The sequence below is a fragment of the Brienomyrus brachyistius genome, chromosome 7, assembly GCF_023856365.1.
Source record: "Brienomyrus brachyistius isolate T26 chromosome 7, BBRACH_0.4, whole genome shotgun sequence".
Classification (NCBI taxonomy): Eukaryota; Metazoa; Chordata; class Actinopteri; order Osteoglossiformes; family Mormyridae; genus Brienomyrus; species Brienomyrus brachyistius.
Window position 1 is genome coordinate 9,050,959 of NC_064539.1, and position 19,750 is coordinate 9,070,708.

General features: G+C 42.2%; 1 long non-coding RNA gene across 1 annotated transcript; it reads left to right on the forward strand.

Annotated features, from left to right (window-relative positions):
- The first annotated feature begins 9 nt into the window (after positions 1-9).
- LOC125746545 (uncharacterized) lies at positions 10-9,628 on the forward strand. Its single transcript, XR_007399005.1, has 3 exons — positions 10-882; positions 5,892-5,975; positions 7,200-9,628. It is a non-coding gene; the product is annotated as an uncharacterized LOC125746545 (long non-coding RNA).
- Positions 9,629-19,750: the final 10,122 nt, after the last annotated feature.

Sequence of the window (19,750 nt, forward strand, 5' to 3'; positions counted from 1 at the left end):
CACACTTTCTTGTTTTCGTCCTACGCGACGAAAGAAAACACGACCACCGCAACTAAAGGAGTGCGCCTGCAATTTCAGTTAGTAAACGACAAATGCTCTGTCTTGAAGCAGAACGCAAAAGATGGCATGTAAAGCCAGTGATTATGAGGCACAGGGAGGGACAGCACAGTTTCCCGTGCGGATACGACAACAGGGAGATGGACGACAGATTCAGAGTTGCCAACTTCGGTCAGCTGGCTGGCGTGAACTTTTCAATTCCAGACAAGTCTGCACACATATTTACAGTTATGTATCCGTTTCATTATCACCTTCTAAATAGTTTGTAGGGTTTGCAAACTACCCCGATGCTTTTGATGTAGTTCATTTGTCTGAAAGTGTGAGCGTCACGCCTGATGCGCGAGAGTTGGCAACCCTGGAGATGCATTTCGGATATTAAACAATGTCAGCAGATAGATTTGATCATTTGGTGTGTCGCCATCGCCCATTTATTGCACATCAGTCTACGCACAATACGCCTACTGACGTTCCCGAGAGACTGGCAATTACCCATCGTGTCCTAGTTTCAAGTGTGGAAGCTAACAGGCTGGTTTGCTACGAAGCAGGTTCAAGTACAACATGCTCCGTAATAAGGAACATGGAAAGTACAGCAGTCGGTGTTATTTCCTCGCTCGTCTATATAACAACAGGAAACTTGCGGTTGAGTTCTGGCGACTGTGGAAATTTCCAAACTGTGCCGGCAGTATATACGAAAAACATCACATCAAGGCACCAGTGCTTGCTGGTCGCGACTACTTTAATTTCAACGGCACACACTTAGCTGTCCATGATGGCCACACAAATACAGGTTTACCAATGCGGTAAAGTCACGGTTGCACTTTTAGGGTGAGTACGCTTGAACCTAACCGGCCTGTACCAGCCAGTCCACCAGCAACGGTAGTTTTACTCCCGCAAGTGATTATATTATTATACTATTACTTATCCATTAATTAATCACAAACTAAATCTTACTTATATACTGATACCATGGTAATTCATCATTAATGAATCGTGACGCATGTTTTATTTCAAGTAGGTACAATATCTCTTCCTGTTAATTTTGTAAACCTTTGTGAACTACTGAAGGAACAAGTAATGAATAATGGAAGTAAAATACTGATCTCGTGTTTGTTTATCAATAATGAATTGTAACGCATCTTTTATCTCAAATAGCTACTATAATTGTTCATGATTTGTTCTTCAGTAGTAACTGAGTTACTGCTAAACATTTTTATCCCCCTCAAGTAGTGTTTACCATCTCGTCTTATTTTTCTTTTTCTTTCTTTTGATGTTCTGAATGTGTCTTGTGATGGTGTGGAGCTGCAGCTTGACTCATTTTAGGAATGCATAGGAATTAAAACTGTAAAAACGCCTGCAAATGGTTGCAATTTAATCTGCAAATATTGTATAAACATGTAAATATTTATAATGCATACATGCTAAGTAAACGCCAGTCAGTGTGGTCTGTATACAGCAAAGGAGTTTGTAACACATAAATAAAGCTATTTTTTTATTGTCATAGTTTGACAATGCCTCTCTTCCACATGTGGTGCCAGTTAAGAGAGAAAAATATACAATGCTGGGAGTTTTTGCCCTCTGGTAGAGGTGGTCCAGTCAGTACCGATACTCTGAAATGTGTTTAAAAGACAGATGATGGCTGTTGGTAAAATACATATTGTTTCAAAGAGCATCACTTGACCAATACAATTGAGGATTTCAATCTGAAGCGAATCTTTGCATGCCCTTATGCGTCAGATCTGGGTGGAGAGAGTTTCGCTAGTTGTTGGCAACAGTTGAGTCAGAAATCATAGCACAGGTGGGCCAGTCCCATAGCAGTTTACTTGGCAACAAAATCGCACTACAGACTCAACTACATTTTATTTTTATCCAATCTCATATGACCTGTTGCATTCAAAACCAAATGAAAAAGTGGAAAGAAAAACCTCTTTGCCTCTCAATAGCACATTTCCTCCAATCGATCTAAGTAAGTACACACACATACACACGATCGTTTATTGCTGGTTCTGAATGCTGAATGGGAGGGCTTGAGTTCCATCTGGTAGGGCCAAGGACAACCTGGACCCACCTGTGCCACCATGGTAATTTATTTGTTCGGTAATAAATAAAGAGGAAAAATTGTACTATTTGAGAACATTTTGAAATCATATTGTCCTATAAGGTAAATTTGCAAATAAGCTACCAGTTTTTTTTGCATTTTTTCTGCATTCATGTACAATAATCTTAGTGTCCACATTTTCACATATACAACATTATAGTTTAGTGGTCATCAAACTTTGGTACATGTATGAGTGTGTCAGTGTATTAAAGTGTCTGTCATAGCGGTAGTACAAAGTAAGGGACAGAAGCAATTTGTACCACCACCCCCACCCCCCCCCCCCCCCCAAAAAAAAACAAAAGAACGTTGGCAACTCTGCTGTTTCCCAGTGAACTCCACAAAAATGTTTTTCACTCTGCCTCAGCCAATAGAACATTGTGCAAAGGTTGTGAGTTCATATCCCAGAGAGCACACATAAGTTCACTTCCCTCTACTGTAAGTTGCTTGGATAAATGCATAAGATGAATGAGCTAAAATTATTTCATATTGTGCCGCATTAATGAAAATATATTTATTTCATACGCAATGTTTATGAAATTCACACTAATGTAAGATTTTTACATTTACATTTTTATTTTTACATGTAGATTTATAATGGTGTCCACGTATCTGCACGTAGTTTTAAGAGATGGCGCTCTTCCTCCAGGCTGCCTGTAATGTCTACTCTCCACCAGATGTCGCTGTTTAATGTTCGAAACGGCAACACGTTTCCCGACACATTGAGAGTGACGCCTTTTAAGCAGGGACGGATTACGGTTCGGGCCAGCGAGGCAGCTGCCCAGGGGCCCTTGGGGTGCATGGGGCCCGTGGGGCCCCTACCCCAAAACAATTTGCAACGCTTATTGTTCGGGAAAACTGATTAATATTCATGAGAGATCAGCGACCCGATTGGCCAGTGAATGCCTTAAATAGTGTTATTTAATGTTTCTGCAAATACATGATGTCCTTAAATGGAAACGTAGCATGTAGTTACACCTTAGCCAAATTAGCTAACCACTTATACTTGGTGTGGCTACAAAATAATGATACTGCTATTATGAGTGTACACGAATATAAGGAGAGTTATTCATTACAAATTAATTACGTACAGCCATAGTCTTATTTAACTTATGATTAAGACTTATGATTTAATAGCCCCACCTCGCATAGCCTAATTGTTATTATGCCCAAATTTAAGTGGCGAACAGTGACGCCTATGCCCCGCTGGAAAAAAAAGCACAGAACATCAAAATTTCCATGCTAGTCTGTGCTGGTTAGTGCAGATTTGATATTAATGGTGCCCAGGAGCAGTATTCAAAGGGCATAGCAGCACAGTACCTATTCCATATAACCAACATTAATGAACATTATAACCTTTCACCTATTTACACTCTTTTTTCTCATCCTACCTATTTTCTACCTAAATAAATCAAATGTTTTGTAATTTCTGTCTTTTGTGGATCATATTTTACTACTTTCTTACAGAAGAGGACATCGCAGTAGTTAATTTAGATTACTTGCTGATTCCACACCCCAAGCGGATTCGTCGTGATACATTTATGCATCCTTTCATAAACAATTATTGGCATTTTATCGCCCGAAATAAGTCATTAACTGAATACCTTTAAGTCACCGTCGCATTAAATTTGGTGCATTTTTTGCTCTTTTTCTAACTTTATCACAGAATTTAAGCGTCGACACGTCATTATTAAAAATAATCTATTTGTTGCAAGATAACCCTAATCCTAACCCTAACTCTACTCCCCTCATCCACCTGCGCAGCCACAGTAGCTTAAGCTATTTAGACTAAACTTTTTCCTAATTTTGTCTACAGAAATGTACAAAGAACAGAGATGTACACAAACCATTGCAAAATCCAACATCACAAACAAACATACAACATATTGGGCAAAATAAAGCACTATGTCGTAGAAGGTTATGGGCTAATCGAATCTGAAAGCAATCTTCCGTGATCTCAAGTTTGGGTTCAGGATAAGCATGAGGGCGCATGCGCAATGCCCGGAATTGCTATTGGCGATAGTTCGTAAGCGAACGGTAGGTTTCACGCTTCTAGTTAAAACGTGTAGTAACATGAAAAGTGAATCATTTCATACGTGAATTTCCGTTAAAATATAAAAAGCAAGTATTCTGAATATACCAAAAGAAAAAAGAAACATTTATAGCAATGGGTGCAGAACGGTGATTAATTGTACTGCCGCCCCCCATCGGTCGACAACTTTCCTCCCACTACCCTCTGAAGCGTGGACCCCAACATTATTTTTTCATAGAAGTTGCTCATTACGGAGCCCCTAAGTACGGAGCCCCTTATGGGCTCGTAGCTCTTGTAAAAGAATAAAGGGGCGGCATGGTGGTGCAGTGGTTAGCACTGGTGCCTCACACCTTGGGGACCCAGGTTCGAGTGTCCGCCTGAGACACGTGTGTGGAGTTTGCATGTTCTCCCCATGTCGTCGTGGGGTTTCCTCCGGGTAAACATGCTGAGTTGCTAAATTGCCCGTAGGAGTGAATGGGGTGTGAGTGTGCCCTACTATGGGCTGCCCCCCCATCCTGGGTTGTTCCCTGCCTCGTGCCCATTGCTTCCGGGATAGGTTCCGGACTCCCCGCGACCCAGTAGGATAAGCGGTTTGAAAAATGGATGGATGGATGAAATAAAGGTTGGCGCCACCTGGTTTAGATACTGATGGTTTACTAATTAAACATTAGTAGTGAGTACATGTGATGAAGACAGACGCACGAGAACAACCTGGAAATGTAACTATTCTGAAAAAATTTAAGTGAAAGGCGAAGTCAACGTAAAATTACTTGATATAAAACATATTTCTTAATCGTTTTCAAGTTGAATAATATATGTCAAATTCTCTATTATGACACATTTGGTGCTCAATACTCAATACACAATTCCTGAACTGATAACATCTTTGTTATCCTGAGCCAACGCTATATGTGTGCGCGCGAGCGCGCATGCTCGTGCATTCAGGTGGCAAATGGTCTGACTGGTGACATTTTTTAGTGACGGTATATTGTTTAACTGGACTGTGAATTATTGTATGCATGTATGTACACTAGTGGCCAAAATTGTAAAAACACTTCAAATTTTAAGAAATTGCATAACTTTATTCCGGTTACTTATTTAATCATCCAACATATGACATTTGAAACATTCTTTGATCGTCTATAAATATTACTGCAAATATTTTTTAACATAATGCCAAAAAGTATTATAAGTGTTCCCATAATTTTGGCCATTAGTGCATGCATATTTAAGCTGCAAAGGATGGTGTGATTCCACTTTGGGCAAACCCTTCAGTGTTTGTGGTTATGCTTATAGGTTGGTCAGTGTTGTGGGTTTAATTCCTGTCAGAGTTTTTTCTATGGTGCTCTGCTGCAGTTCAGACATGCATTAGTTGAGATACTAATGTCTAAAGTTACTAGTTTCAAAAGTCCAAAAGTGCCTTAGTCTAGCAAGTTCAAAGGCTGAATCCATGAAGTTGTGCTTAACACCAGAAGATAATAAGTGTTATAAATTCTGCGTGATGTAGCTTTACATAAATATGAAGGGATCTGAAGTACTGCAGAACATTCTGGCACAAGGGAAATGTAGAGAAATAAAGTTAAACTATTGACCTAAAGAAATACTATTGTTATCATTTTGGTAGAAGCTGTGTGATCGAAACTGGATGGAATTTTACTGTCAGTGTCCTTCCAAGTGTGTTTATGGAGTGAAACATTCCGATGTTTTCAGGAAGAATACCACGGCATTTGATAGCATGCAAATAACTGATGTCATCTGCACAGCCTGGGTGACGTCGCCTCACCTGTCACCAAGGTACTTCTCTTATCTGCAGCTGCAGGTCCTCAGTGGGTCTTTAGTATCACTGGGGTCCATCTGATGGGCTCGCATGCAGTGGGCGTAAAGCTGTTTTTTGGGGGTCTTTTGGACATCGTAAGAACTTGAAATAGCTTCATCTTACTGCCATTCGATCCAGTGCAAAGAGCATCACTTGCCCTAAATGAGAGGGTTCATTAACTGAATATAAACACTACTTAGCTGTCCATCTATCTGTGAACTGATTCGAAACCAGATAGTGGTTATTAATTGTACACATTATGATTCTGAGTCATAGAAAGGAGATGGTGTTTGGAAGAGCTTCTCATGACTCATCATTCTTGGGTGTTGGCCTCCTTTGGTCTGGGAGAGCCGCAGGGAAACATGACGTTCCCTCCACCTCTTTGTTTGCTTTATTACGATAATTATCTGGACAAGTCAGGCTAAAACCCAAAGAAGTTTTTTGAAAACCCACAGGAGTATTTCATCATAAGGTTTTGAGTGGACCACACCCAGTGATACACAATTCTCACCAGTTGCAGTTATTTTGTTTAGTTGCATATTAGTTGCAGTTTGATGTACTGTGCAAAAGTCTTAGGCAGTCGAAAGAAATGTATGAAGTCATTTATCTGGGCAGTAAGTGCACATTTGCTCAGAACAAAAACACAATTTAACATTAGAAAATATGCAAATTAAGAGTAACACAATGAAAACTAGTAGTAAGTTCATCTCTTCTCCAAAAAGTTACTGGTATCTCGCTGGATGGTTAGATGAACACCGCTTCAGTTCCCAAACCCCTCCTCAGGGGCACCTCAATCATTCCATGCATTTGTTGTATTTCACCACCAGCTCATGTCATTAAAAAGTCAGTGAGATATTGATCAGCCATAAGAGGTGCGCTAGTGGTTGAGTCAAAAATACATGGGTGTGTTGTATGGTGGCTGGAAATATTAGGGTAGTTTTACTAGAACTTTTGAAAGCTAATATACTTTCACATGCATAATTTAATTTAGACCAACATAAAGATTATTTAAACATCATTTCCTTTAGCTGCTTAAGACTTTTGCAGAGTTCCGTAAGTGGATGTTTAGTGAAGTACAATAGCACAGAAGGTATGCATGTGTTACCATAGAAAAGGAGCCTGTCTGACTGTTAATTTCTTTTATTCCCAAAGAGTTGGTGTGTAATCATATTTCATCTTCCTCTCTGTCTGCTCCCTTACAGGTTTTTCGCTCTTTTAAAACCAGGAGAATTTGACTGAATTGGATATTACCAAGCTCAGGTGTGTCTCAAATGGGGAAAAAAGAACATCTAACACAAAGTGACAACCCAAAGTACTTAAGACAATATTTTAACATTTAAACATTAAAATGTCAGCAGTAAAATCTGCCATGAGCCACATGCAACTAAACAATAAAACAAGCAAAAACATACAGCTGAATTACCAGGGATGGATTAAGGTATCTGGGGTCCCCAGGCTGACACCAGAAGCAGTTGATGCACATCCAGGGCTTGTTGACCCAAACGTCCCATGCAAGTGACCCATGTAACAACGGTCTCGTGGATCAGGCAGACACAGAGGACCAGCCCTGTGGCTGTTCCACGGAGGACCATCTTGGTTGGGACAGCAGCCAGTGCTGCTGTGTCCACCTCAGGACCACCTCTGACCAGGCCCGGGCCGGCACAGGCAGAACAGAAAACTGCTGCAGGCCGGGATGTCAGGCCCACAGAACACCACAGCACCTAGACCCCCTCAGGCACCCTCCTGCAGAAAGGGAGGGGAAGGAGCTAGCTGGGGTGTATCATGCCGTGGGGAGCGATGGAGATTCAGCATGCTCTCGGAACATGTGTCCCGGCCAGCAGGGGGAGCCCAAGGCCTGCTTCGCCACGTGACACAGCCCCTCAGTGCTGCTGGTTAATGTAGACAGTGTATGGAGAGGCCACGCCCACTCGCTTTATCCCAGGTGCATGTTCTACCTCATTACGCATGAGTACCCAGCATGCCTTGGTCTGGGGCCTCCTTCAGAGTCGGGATCCCAAAATCCTGTGTGCCCATTGTGAACTTGCGCATTTGTACACGACAAGCTTAGAATGTACCATGAGCATCTAATTTCTTTGGAATGTAGTACTTAATACTCAAGATTGTATAGTTATGCAAATATCGTGCGTATTTTTTTGCAATTTTTTTATCCGAAGCAAAGATGGTAAATATTTTTAATTATAATGCCTAGTCTCAGTATTTCCTCTTTACATTGTGGTTACTACCCATCGTGGAACAGGTGGATACATTTTTGGTAGCCCTACACGTTCCATGCGAACTTGAAGCTGACCAGGAAGAGAAGTGGGAGCAAAAGATTATGGGAGCAGCATGGGAAATGCTGATGCTTCTGAATATTGTATTGATTACGCATGATAGGCACTTCTTTGCCCAGTTGTTGCAGCATAACAATTTTAATTGCAATAGATAAAGCTGAGGTTGTCTGCATATATTCAAAGCAAAGGCTCGAACTGAACTACGTTACTTGCATGAGTTTTCGGAGCTGGTTTGTAGCGACTGCCCTCTGGAGAATTTATCTTGCTGTTGGCATGTTGGCATTACCCAGGTATGAATGTGTGTATATAGAATTTTATGAAATATCGTTTAATGCTTGAACCACGGCACCTTCTCCATCGCTGGGCTTTTAGACATTCTATCTATTTATGATGTATATTTTGATATAATGTTTTGGCTACATATTTTTATGTAACGAAATTTCTACTGTTTTGTGCAAATATGGCGTGGAGGGTGGTTGGCATCCCAGGTGGCAGTAAGGTCTGCTTCACCAAGACTTTAGAGATGCTTGTCTGGCACATAATGGCAACCAGCTCACGTGAGACCCAGGGGGGGCTGTAGGTACTTAGGAAAGAATGTGTCTTTCCACCCCTCGGACCTGACTGCTGTATTTGGAGCTGCAGACTTGGTTTCCCATGGAAACCAGACAAGTAAATAAACGTAGGCTTAGTGGTTACTGCTGTGTTCATGAGTTATCTTGCTGCATATCTGGACTGAACGGAGGTCCTTATCCCTTTTAGGCAACTGAAGCGCTCACATTTTATTTAAGTGGAGATCCGCCAAAACCTGGAATGAAAATACCTAGATGCTAATTAACATCACCTGTCATCTTGCAGCTTTGAGTACTCGTAAGAGCAGAAAAGCGCTATATAAATGCAGTCCATTTACCATTTACCATGATGTTTGACGGGGCCCTAGGTTATAGTATACGATAGCCTATGCATTCGCCTGCCCCTCTTAATCACGTATAAAGTTTAATTAGGCGACATCAAGTCAGCTAGTACAATTTATTCATTGTGAGTGCCGACGGCCGCTTTTTAAACTAGGCATTGCAAGCAAAACGCCGGAACATAACGTTAATGATCCAGCTTAATCAGTCGCTTCTTTCTAGAACGGAAACAGTTTCCACTTCAGGCTCTGACAGCACGAGCATCCCAGCAGCCCCTCCCAATAATAAAAATAAATAAACGAAACGGGTATTTGACAAAGGAACCGCGGGCACTGATAACCGGTCCGACAAAGAATCCCATTCACGGTCCGAATAATGAGACGACTGTCCCGTTTAGTGACATGGAACCCAGCTGCTGTCAGGTAAGGGGGGGGGGGGGGGGGTGACAATAGAACATCCGCGTCAGTCATGTGATGCAAGTGAGATATAAGAAGCTGCAGGAGAACAAGTCTGGATTTCGATTCTCGCTCAGAACCTTGTCTGAACGGCCATCGCAACAGCCGAGATGAAACTCACCTACTCTGTGTTCCTTCTCTTCGCCGCAGTGGGATTTTATGGTAAGACGTTTCACCTATAGCTATATACTTGTTTTCATCCCGCACCAACTTTTTTTTATTAAAGATTTTCCCGTTACTGAATAGGTCAGCAATTTGTGCTGTTATCGATATATACCCTTAAACTAGACCTTCACGTGTTACACTCCTTTCAATAAAAAGTAGCCCTAGTACACAGTAAGAATTATATATATATATATATATATATATATATATATATATATATATATATATATATATATATATATATAATATATATTTTTTTTTTAATTAGTTTAAGGTGTCTGTAAAAATAGCGTTAGAAGCCATGTGCAGAGTTATATTTCCTTACTATTCTGTTTGTGAATGAGGTGTATTTATGGGAGGGTCGTTCAGCTAAAGCTGCATCAGCATTTAGGACGATCTTTGAAAGTGGATGAAGAATCAAGGAGGGCTCAAGTTTACAGTATTTTAGATCTTAACTATAAATCACGCTGAGGTCTAGCGCCTCGTTTGGCTGTGCAGTTCATTCGCATTACGCAAAAAGCGCACTTTTCGTTGATAATGTAGGGAGGCACTCGCAGCCGAGGCATGCAGGACGTGCTAATTGACGCTTTAATGTTATTTGCATTTTATTTTTTCAGCTCAAGCGAAATATTTGACCCGTGATACTGGTAAGGAAGCAAAAAAAAAACTTAATTGCTGTGAATAATTTTATAAGCTGAAGTCATAAAATTCTGAAATGTAAACTGTGTTTAGAGCGGCCTCATAAAATATTTTTTTTAATGCTTTATATTTATAAAACAGGTAACTTTAGTTTAATTCTAATTTGTCATGAAAAACGTATTGTAAAATAAATTTGATAAGTGGGTTTTTGTTCGTTTTAGCAGTCATTCACCCTAAGGTTAAACAGGCGTTACCCCAAAGGGCGTGTCGATTCACGGGACTGCACCCCTGTTTTCGAAATGCACATATATTTTATATATATTTATACATATTTTAAGGCGTTTCTCTCCCAAGTCAGATTGTTTCTATGTTTCAGGGTGTAATAGATAACTTATAGGCTAAAACAAACAAAAAGGATTCATTATCCACATTTCATACCATGCATAAAAAATTAGGATCAGGATAGTGTCACTATTATTATTATTATTATTATTATTATTATTATTATTATTATTATTTATTACAAAACGCCTCAGTTAGTGATTCTGTGATCAATAATTATTTGGTTAACATTTAAAGTTGAAGAAAATTATTTTTGTCGTATGTTTTCAGGCACATTTTCAAATGCATGGCTGCACGTGAGCCGTCTTAGAATCAGCTCGCTATTATTGTGACATATAAAAACACACTGAGCAATAAATTACGGGGACAGCCTGATGTAAGGTACTGTAACACTCAAAGGAGCAGGTTTTTGTAACGCCATCCCACCTAAGATGAAAGAAAGGATGAATGGGAGCTTTTAAGGGAGCGGATGGCCACCCCGGGTTTGGCTGGCTGCGGGACTGATGGTGCCCTTCCCATTGTTTAATGTAACCCCTTCATTTTCAGGTACGTTATACAGTTCGCAGGGGGAGGATGAGACCACAGGAAAGAGTAGGTCTCGCTTCATTGTTATTATTATTATTATTATTATTATTATTATTATTATTATTATTATTATTAGAGACAAAGAAAACGAGTGTAAAAGAGGACCACGGAGGCCGAGAATTAACGCGGGAGAACTTATACTTAAGGCATTGACAACTTCGCTATTAGGCGTATTGGAATATGTGATGTCATATTCTCCAAAAAAGTGTACAAAATGACTAATTATTATTGCTGGACATGTTCAAGTAGTTATAAATCATGATGTACTCGGGTTTAATGTAGGCTATATGATGAAAATCTTACCATATTCCATGCTTCAGCGGCACCCTTGTAAAGGTCTGTTTTGTACAATAACAGGCTTATGTATGAAAGAATATCCATAGTTAGAAATCGTTCATCGGTTTGTTGGATTCATATGAAGTCTAGGCTTAGCTATTAAGTCCGAGACCGTTAGACGGTTAAAAACCCTTCATTCACCGTATGCTCGTCTTGTGAGGTAATTTCTAACCTATTAAAAGAAACCTCTGTGTGAGTCACGGTGAACTGCACCAGCAACCTGACATGCCTGCACTTGTCTCTTCTGATTATTTTTTTTTACCTGCATTTCCAGCCGGAAATTATTCTGAGGTGCAAAAACGAGGTATGTTCAGATTAAACCCCCATGTTAAACAACAGCAGCTCAAAAACTGTATGCATAACCAGTCCTAACCTCTCTTATCTTGTCCACTTAGCGCCCTCTTAACTATCCTGTCCCCCCACCCCACCCTCATGCCTTCTACTATCCACTTTTATCTGTACAAGCCCCTCATTGATTCTGTGGTCTTAACAAAATTCCTCCCCGCTGTTCTCAGATGTGACGGACCATGACACACCTGAAGACGATGGTAAGTGTGTGTGTGTGTGGATAGAAAGATAGATAGATAGATGGATGGATGGATGGATAGATAGATATACAGACAGACAGACAGACAGACAGATAGATGGATGGATGGATGGATGGATGGATGGATGGATGGATGGATGGATGTAGTAATGCCCACCTTCTCGTGCCCCCGGCACCTCCTTCCAGGCCTGACTCAAATGCTTTTACTGAGTAGTCTTAAGGCCAGTGTAGGTTTGGTGCACCTCCCTCCCAGAAAATGGGCTGGAGCCATTTGATGTGAACTAGGGAAACCGTGTATTTAGTAGAGATTCATCCCCTCCAAATATTGTTGAAGGAAAAATTCTTGAGATCAGCCAATGAGCATCTTCTATATTTTTGATATGCAAACAAATGTAACCACTGAGTAATAAGGAGACATATGTAACTGTATAAAATGTCATAAAAAGGCTGTTGGTCTACATTAGACCTCAGACTTGTAAGTAATACATCTAGATTCAGGCCTTTTCCTGACGTATTTCATGTTTGAAATGATGTCGGCCGTATGACGAGCCTGATACTGCCACTTACGTTTTGTCTTCCAGTCAATCCTATCCCGGTCCCACAAATTAGGTCTTTGCGTATGACGGCCACAAGAGGGTGCCAAATATTTAACTATCTCAGCTTTTTTTCTCTGCGTGGTCTACTTTGAGGAAAAAACGGCAAAATAAATTATACGAATTAATGGGGAAATTTGTACTTGATCATCCAAAATGTGTGTTTGTGTGTGTATGTGGATTATGTTTATATTACATTGGACCAAATGTATCCAACAATGTCATAAAAAACTTTTTTTTTTTTACGTTGTGGGGACCATTTTTCAGATCCCCAAAAAGTCACGTGAATGCAATCAAAGAACTAAAAATGCCAAAAGTCTTGTGCTTTGTTTGGTTACTTATGGTTAAGGTTAGGACTGGGTAGGGGTTAAGGTCGTCATGTTGGGACTGAAGTTTCTGTCATAGAAATGAATGGAGAGTCCACACTCACACATATGTATGTGTGTATATATATATATATATATATATATATATATATATATATATATATATATATATATATATATGCCATAGGACGTCTTCCTGGGCCCGTCTGCTCAGACCGGGGTGTTTGTCTCTCGCTACTTACACAGAGGGATTGTGGTCAGCCGGCCTTTCTGCTGCGGTCTCTGACTTTTGGCTGTGGCCGGGATGTTCTTGGTGACACGTGGTCCCGGGGCGGCACACTGCCGGCTTTCACGCCGCCCAGGGGCTGATGAGAGCCTTTTTGTGTGCCTCTCTGTTCAGCGGCTCCACGCCCGCTAATAATGCCGTTAGTCATCGCTGGCGTTGTGACAGATGGGTGACAAATCAGACAGGTCACGAGCTGAGAGGACGCACACACCCCACCACCGCTCACACCTCGCGGGCCTGCAGATGAAGGGAAACTTCCAGCGAAATGGGGTCGTGATGCTCAGATGTTAGGAAAACAAAATCCATGCAAAAACATATTGAAGAGTAATGTATGACAGCCTGGTGTAAGGTAACACTCAGAGGAGCAAGTATTGGGTGGGGGGGGGGGGGGGGGGCATTTTAACAAGGAGCAGAGGCTGCCCCGGGTTTCACTGACTGTGGGGCTGATGGTGGACGCCCCATTGTTTAATCTAACTGCTTAATTTTCAGGAAGGTCAGACTTGGAGGCAGGGGTGGAAGAACAAACCACAGTTAAGGGTAGGTCTCACAACATAAGAGAAAAAATGAGTGCAAGAAGGTGGAGGTTGTGAAGAAATGCAGGAGAACTTACTCAAACCATTGTCTCCTTTGTCGTTGTGTGTTTTTAGAGTTTGCATATATGTAACGTTTTCCCTCTTGCCACCTTCCGTTTGTAACTATCTGAAGCTGTCCATCATTTTTTATGAAATTATTGTAAAATGCTGCTCTAATGTCTCATTCCTTGCAGGAGAGAGGGCCGAGCAGGTGACAGCAACCATGAGTAAGTAGACTTTGCGAAGCACGATGTAGGTGAATGTTTTTCTTAAGAGATACTTACTCCTTCCAAACACCTGGCGTAACTCTCTGCTGCTGTATTTGCAGATGTCACCACCCCCACCCCCACCACCCCCACCACCACCAGCTCTAAGGAATCTGCTGAATCAGATGGTAAGGGTTTAAAAAGACACAGCCCAACACAGACCCTGACCCTAGAAACCAGGACATGTAGCTAGATAGTCTGCAAGAACGTCGGTCCTTGATGTTGTTTTTCCTTTGCACTAATGAGACTTTAGTTGCCCAGTGTCGCCACCTAGTGAGAGGGCACAGAAACAGCAGCAAATATATCTAATTGTAGAATCTGATCATTCTCTGTCATTATCTCTTTATGTAGTTGACCCCAATATTCAAGGTGACACAGAGCTTCTGTGTAACAGTAAGGACCTTTAGACACAATAACCAGTATTATTTGGATATGAAATGACTACTAATAAGGGAATATTAATCAGCAGCTGGAAAGGGGCATTGAAGCCTCACGGGATCATTGTGTGATGAGTCACTGGCTTGTTTGCATTGGCTATTGCCTGTATTAATCCACAACCTCCAGACGTTTCAAAGCCCCATTTCTCTAAAAATAACTAATAAAATCAGTTAAGCAAAAGGTCAGGATGTTTGAATAGTTTAATGCTCATCTAATTGGCCTCTTGTTAATGAAATGAATCAAACGTTCTGAAATCCTTGACTATATCCTCTCTCCCCTCTAGAATCCACCGAGAATAAAGATCGTGACGGTAAGTTTGTCTCTTTGAGCTTCTGCTGACTAATCAGCCTGGCATACTTTTATATATATATATATATATATTACAACATTGGCTGTTTGGTAGCATATGTTAGTGCTAACCTAACACAAAGGTGGCATGGACCTTAAAGGAGCAGCTTACCCCAAAACAGAAAACAGATGTTTTTTTTTTTTGGGGGGGGGGGGGGGGGGGGGTTTGGCTTTAGTGTTGTCTATTCATCTAGGTTGTTCTCCTGGGAGTTGCCTAATTTTGGAGATATCAGTCATAGAAATGTTGGTCTTCTCTGAAATATTGTGTGAGCGAATGACATTCTTTCTGTGGTGATTAAAGCACCAACAAAATCCAATTGAAGAATAAAGCTGCAATGTCTATAAACGGAAATGTTGACCCGGTTATTGACGATAATCCACAGACTTTGTAGTGAGCACTTTATTGTAGGAACTGTTTTCTTCTATCAAATTCTACACACCAGTCGTATCACTGCACAGGAGATATGGCCGGGGTGCTCGCGCTCGTATAAGCTGATGGTTAAAATGCACTGCTGGTAAACCTGTTTTGACCCAGTTACATTGGCGACTTCAGTGCATGGCCCATTGCATAAACAGCTGAACAGCAAACTGTAGAATATGCGGCAATAATATTGGGTAACGATTTGTGCTATTTCTGACCTTGCTCGCCTAGTTTAAGAAGACAGTACTGCATTTGTCCTTTTCCCCCACCAAGTTTTCAAAGGTGTGTAGCTTTACTTGGCTGCAGACTAAGGGACGTCAACAGGAGCTAAACGACGTGAGATGATCTCTGTTAAAACCGTTGGCAGGTGCTGCGGCCGGGTCTCGTCCCAACCTCAGTGCCGGCACATGCACCAGTGGGCAGAGGTGGAGATTTCAGGTCCAGAAAGTACAAATCCAGTCCAGGATTTTGTTTCAACCAACCATTTGAGAATAAAGAGTAACTCAACTGGTTGGTTGAAACAAAATCTTGGACTGGATTTGTACTTTCAGGACCTGAAATCTCCACCTCTGCCAGTGGGTCCGGAGGGGTGGGTACAATCTCTGGACTGACATCATTGGAGGACGAATGGCATGAAATGTGCCCAGCATGGTCATGTGATGGCGGATGTTCCCTAGGGGCCAGGTCTGCCTGCACCAGCGGCTTCAACTGGCACTTATGCCAGGCTAACCCCGAGCCACATTTGACTGGCATGGCTTTGGGTCACACATGTGCCATCAGACAGTATGACCTGTTAGAGCGTCTCCCCATGTTGGGAGATGAGTAGGCGACTCTGTCCCGCTTCCTGAGCTTCACTGCTCTAGGTTCCTGTAGGGGTAAGTTAGCCTCACCCAGGAGTGACTGCGTGCAATGAGGTCACACTCCTGACGTGTTACTAGGCCTCCTAAGTGACAGGTTGTTTTGGGGAATAAACCTTGGTACTGTACCCAGTTAGTTTGACATACATACCACTGCCAGCTGCTAGTTTGATGATACTTCAGAGCCAAGTTGCATGAGCCCTTGTGACAATGAGGCATTAAGTTCTCAGTTCATGTTTTTTATCTCTCCCCACCACCACCCACCCACCCACCCCGCACAGCTGCAAGACAAAAGAGACGTAAGTGTTACTTTATTTCTGCAACTTCACAAGGGGCCCGGGGGCTGGTACACGGTCAATCCCATGTTCAATTACTCTGAAGTTGAAGTACAGTGAGTGTCCGTGCAGTTAGGAAAGTTCCAGAACTGTCCAGGGTGGGGAAATGGGACCAGATGCTCACCATCATGCCCAGACCTGTCGGCCAGTGAGCCAGTAGCAATTGGACATTATTTACCAAGGGGAAGAGCTTAACAAAGCGATAAGCCATTTAGTTTATAATAACTTTTTAAAAGATTGAGGGAGGGGACTGGTATGTTAATACATCTTTAATCATCCAAAATATTGGATAAATGACATAATAATATTTTAAAAATAAGATTTTGTTGGTGGGGGCGGCATGGTGGTGCAGTGGTTAGCACTGTTGTCTCACACCTTTGGGACCCGGGTTCGAGTCTCCGCCTGGGTTACATGTGTGTGGAGTTTGCATGTTCTCCCCATGTCGTCATGGGGTTTCCTCCGGGTACTCCGGTTTCCCCCCACAGTCCAAAAACATGCTGAGGCTAATTGGAGTTGCTAAATTGCCCATAGGAGTGCATGCATGAGTGAATGGGGTGTGAGTGTGCCCTGCGATGGGCTGGCCCCCCCCATCCTGGGTTGTTCCCTGCCTCGTGCCCATTGCTTCCGGGATAGGCTCCGGACCCCCCGCGACCCAATAGGATAAGCGGTTTGGAAAATGGATGGATTTTGTTGGTTTATTGGTGCATTACCTGATGTGATATGAAGGCTAGTGGTGTCCAGACAGTACTGGTTATCTGCAGCCCCTTGAGTAACTGTCCCTCCCCCTCCCATCAGGGGTGCTGGGTGTCAAAAGTCAAAGGAATCGTGTAATTTCCTGTAGGACAGGGTTTATGAGAGGAAATGACATTTTGACTCCCTGCTATGGTACAATATATCCAGTGTCCTCTTTTCCATCTCCAGAGAACCAGGATAGTGTGGAGAACGATTACGAATACACCGAACCATTAGGTTGGTCTCCTTAACCTTCCATGACATCTACACCGAACAGGCATTTCTCACTGCTGTTGGCATGAACAAATTCTACCAACAATACGCAGATGCTCAAAAACGAACTACAAAATAACATTGAACACGATTCGGTTTCTCACGCCAGCATTGTGAAAGAGAACGACGTATAAAAATAGCCTGTTTAAATTGTGCACGTCCAGCACACAGCAGATGGTCACTTCGTAGATTTTCTGGCTGCCTGTAATTTTGCAGCTTCATTTACCGACTAATGGCTCTAATCATTCATCACAACTGCTGCAATCGTTCACCGTAATCCCGAACCTCCCCCTGCAGACCACACTGCCTAGTGCTTACTCAGTGGTGAAAGTAAAACTGGCCCGAAAGTGTCGCAGAGGGTCTAAACTTCTGTAATCGCTACCGTCTGCGAGGTTTGTCACATGCCAGACCTTCATCGCGTTTCACCTTCCTATCGGGCACCTGACACTCGTCAGACATATTCGTCAGTCACCTGCACCCATTTTACTCTTATTGGTTACTTATTGGTCCCGCCCCATCATGCAAATTGCCAATAACATGCTCTCTATCTGTAACAGATTACACAGAGTGATGCAGCAGGTGGAGCATGGTGACGCAGAAGTCCGTGTGTTGGTGAAGGGGGATGCCACCTATAAATGAGCCAAAGCGCTACCTGCTGAGGATAAGGGGACCGGCGCAAATCCGAAAGGAAAAAAACAACACTAACATAGAGAGATACGCTCCATACGGTCATGATTAATGTTAATCAGTTTCAGATACTTCACTTCTAAACTAAACAACACTTCTGTGTTCCCGCCTTGAACTAATGACTAACACCACAAGTGAGTGGAATTATGAAAAGTTTATTCATCTTTTCATTCCATTTTCAGAAACCCCCCCCCCCATATTAATTACAAAAGACTGTTTGTACACAGTAGAATGGGGGGTGCGGATGGGGGAAAAAGATCTCACAAAAGCTCTTTAGCAGCACAGTAAATGGGACTCAGCTGCCTGCCCCCCCCCCAACCTGAAAGCACCTCTCCCCCCACACAAAGCCCAGCTGCCCCCCCCCCCCACAGCCTGGATGCCTCTCAGTGGTCATTCAGCAGCTTGGCCCCACAGCGCAACCGCCCCCGTTGTCACGGCCTCGTTCTGGGCACCAGCAAACAGGGTGGGGGTGGAGGAGGCGGGGGTCACACACAAAAGCCAAAAACCTAACTAAGCACCAGCCACCAGCCACCCACAGACGAGTCTGGACAGACACCAAAAAGAATTTAATCCCATTTTGTTTGGGGCAGAACTTTAAACAAAGCAGTAGTTTATGAAATGCCGCCGTAATCAATCTGAGCTTTTAGACTTATAAAAATACATTTGCTAGAGGGATTGCTACGCTTTGGGATAGTTTGTATCTTTCCTTGGATCTTGTTACCTTTGAAACGACTCTGTTGTGGTTAAGGTCTGTCTACCTTTTAACGAAGGCCACCGTTTCATTAAACTGATAACTAAACGCTGGCGTACTCTGATCTGTCCCCATGGAGCGCGTTACTGTTCCAGAAAGACCCCCGCAGGTCTAGCATTGCAAATTAAAAGGATGTCGATCTGCCCATGTCCACAACCGCTTACGTTACTGGGCAGCAATACTGACAACACATACAATCGTTGGCTCCATCCAAATCCAGCACCCCACTAACAATATATTTGAACCTTGCTATGACATTACAAGCCCTTAATTGGAAATTAGGCACTATTGTAAAATCCTTCATAACCTGCCCTTCTATTGAATTTCACAGTAAATCGATTACCATCCCATAATTGATACCACAAATGGGTAAAATAAAGGATAAATCCTACTTATTTCAAAGAGCACCATAGTTCATCTGCATGAGGTAACAAGTAATTCTTTACACACCTTCCAAAACACTATAGTTTGAATCAGATAATAATTTGACAGCCAGCTTTGAGCAAAGAGCTAAATTGACACTTTCTCAAAATTGAAATTCAACAGTGCTAAACCTGGAGCGACCAGATCTCTGGTTTGTGGTGTAATAAGACTGAGAAG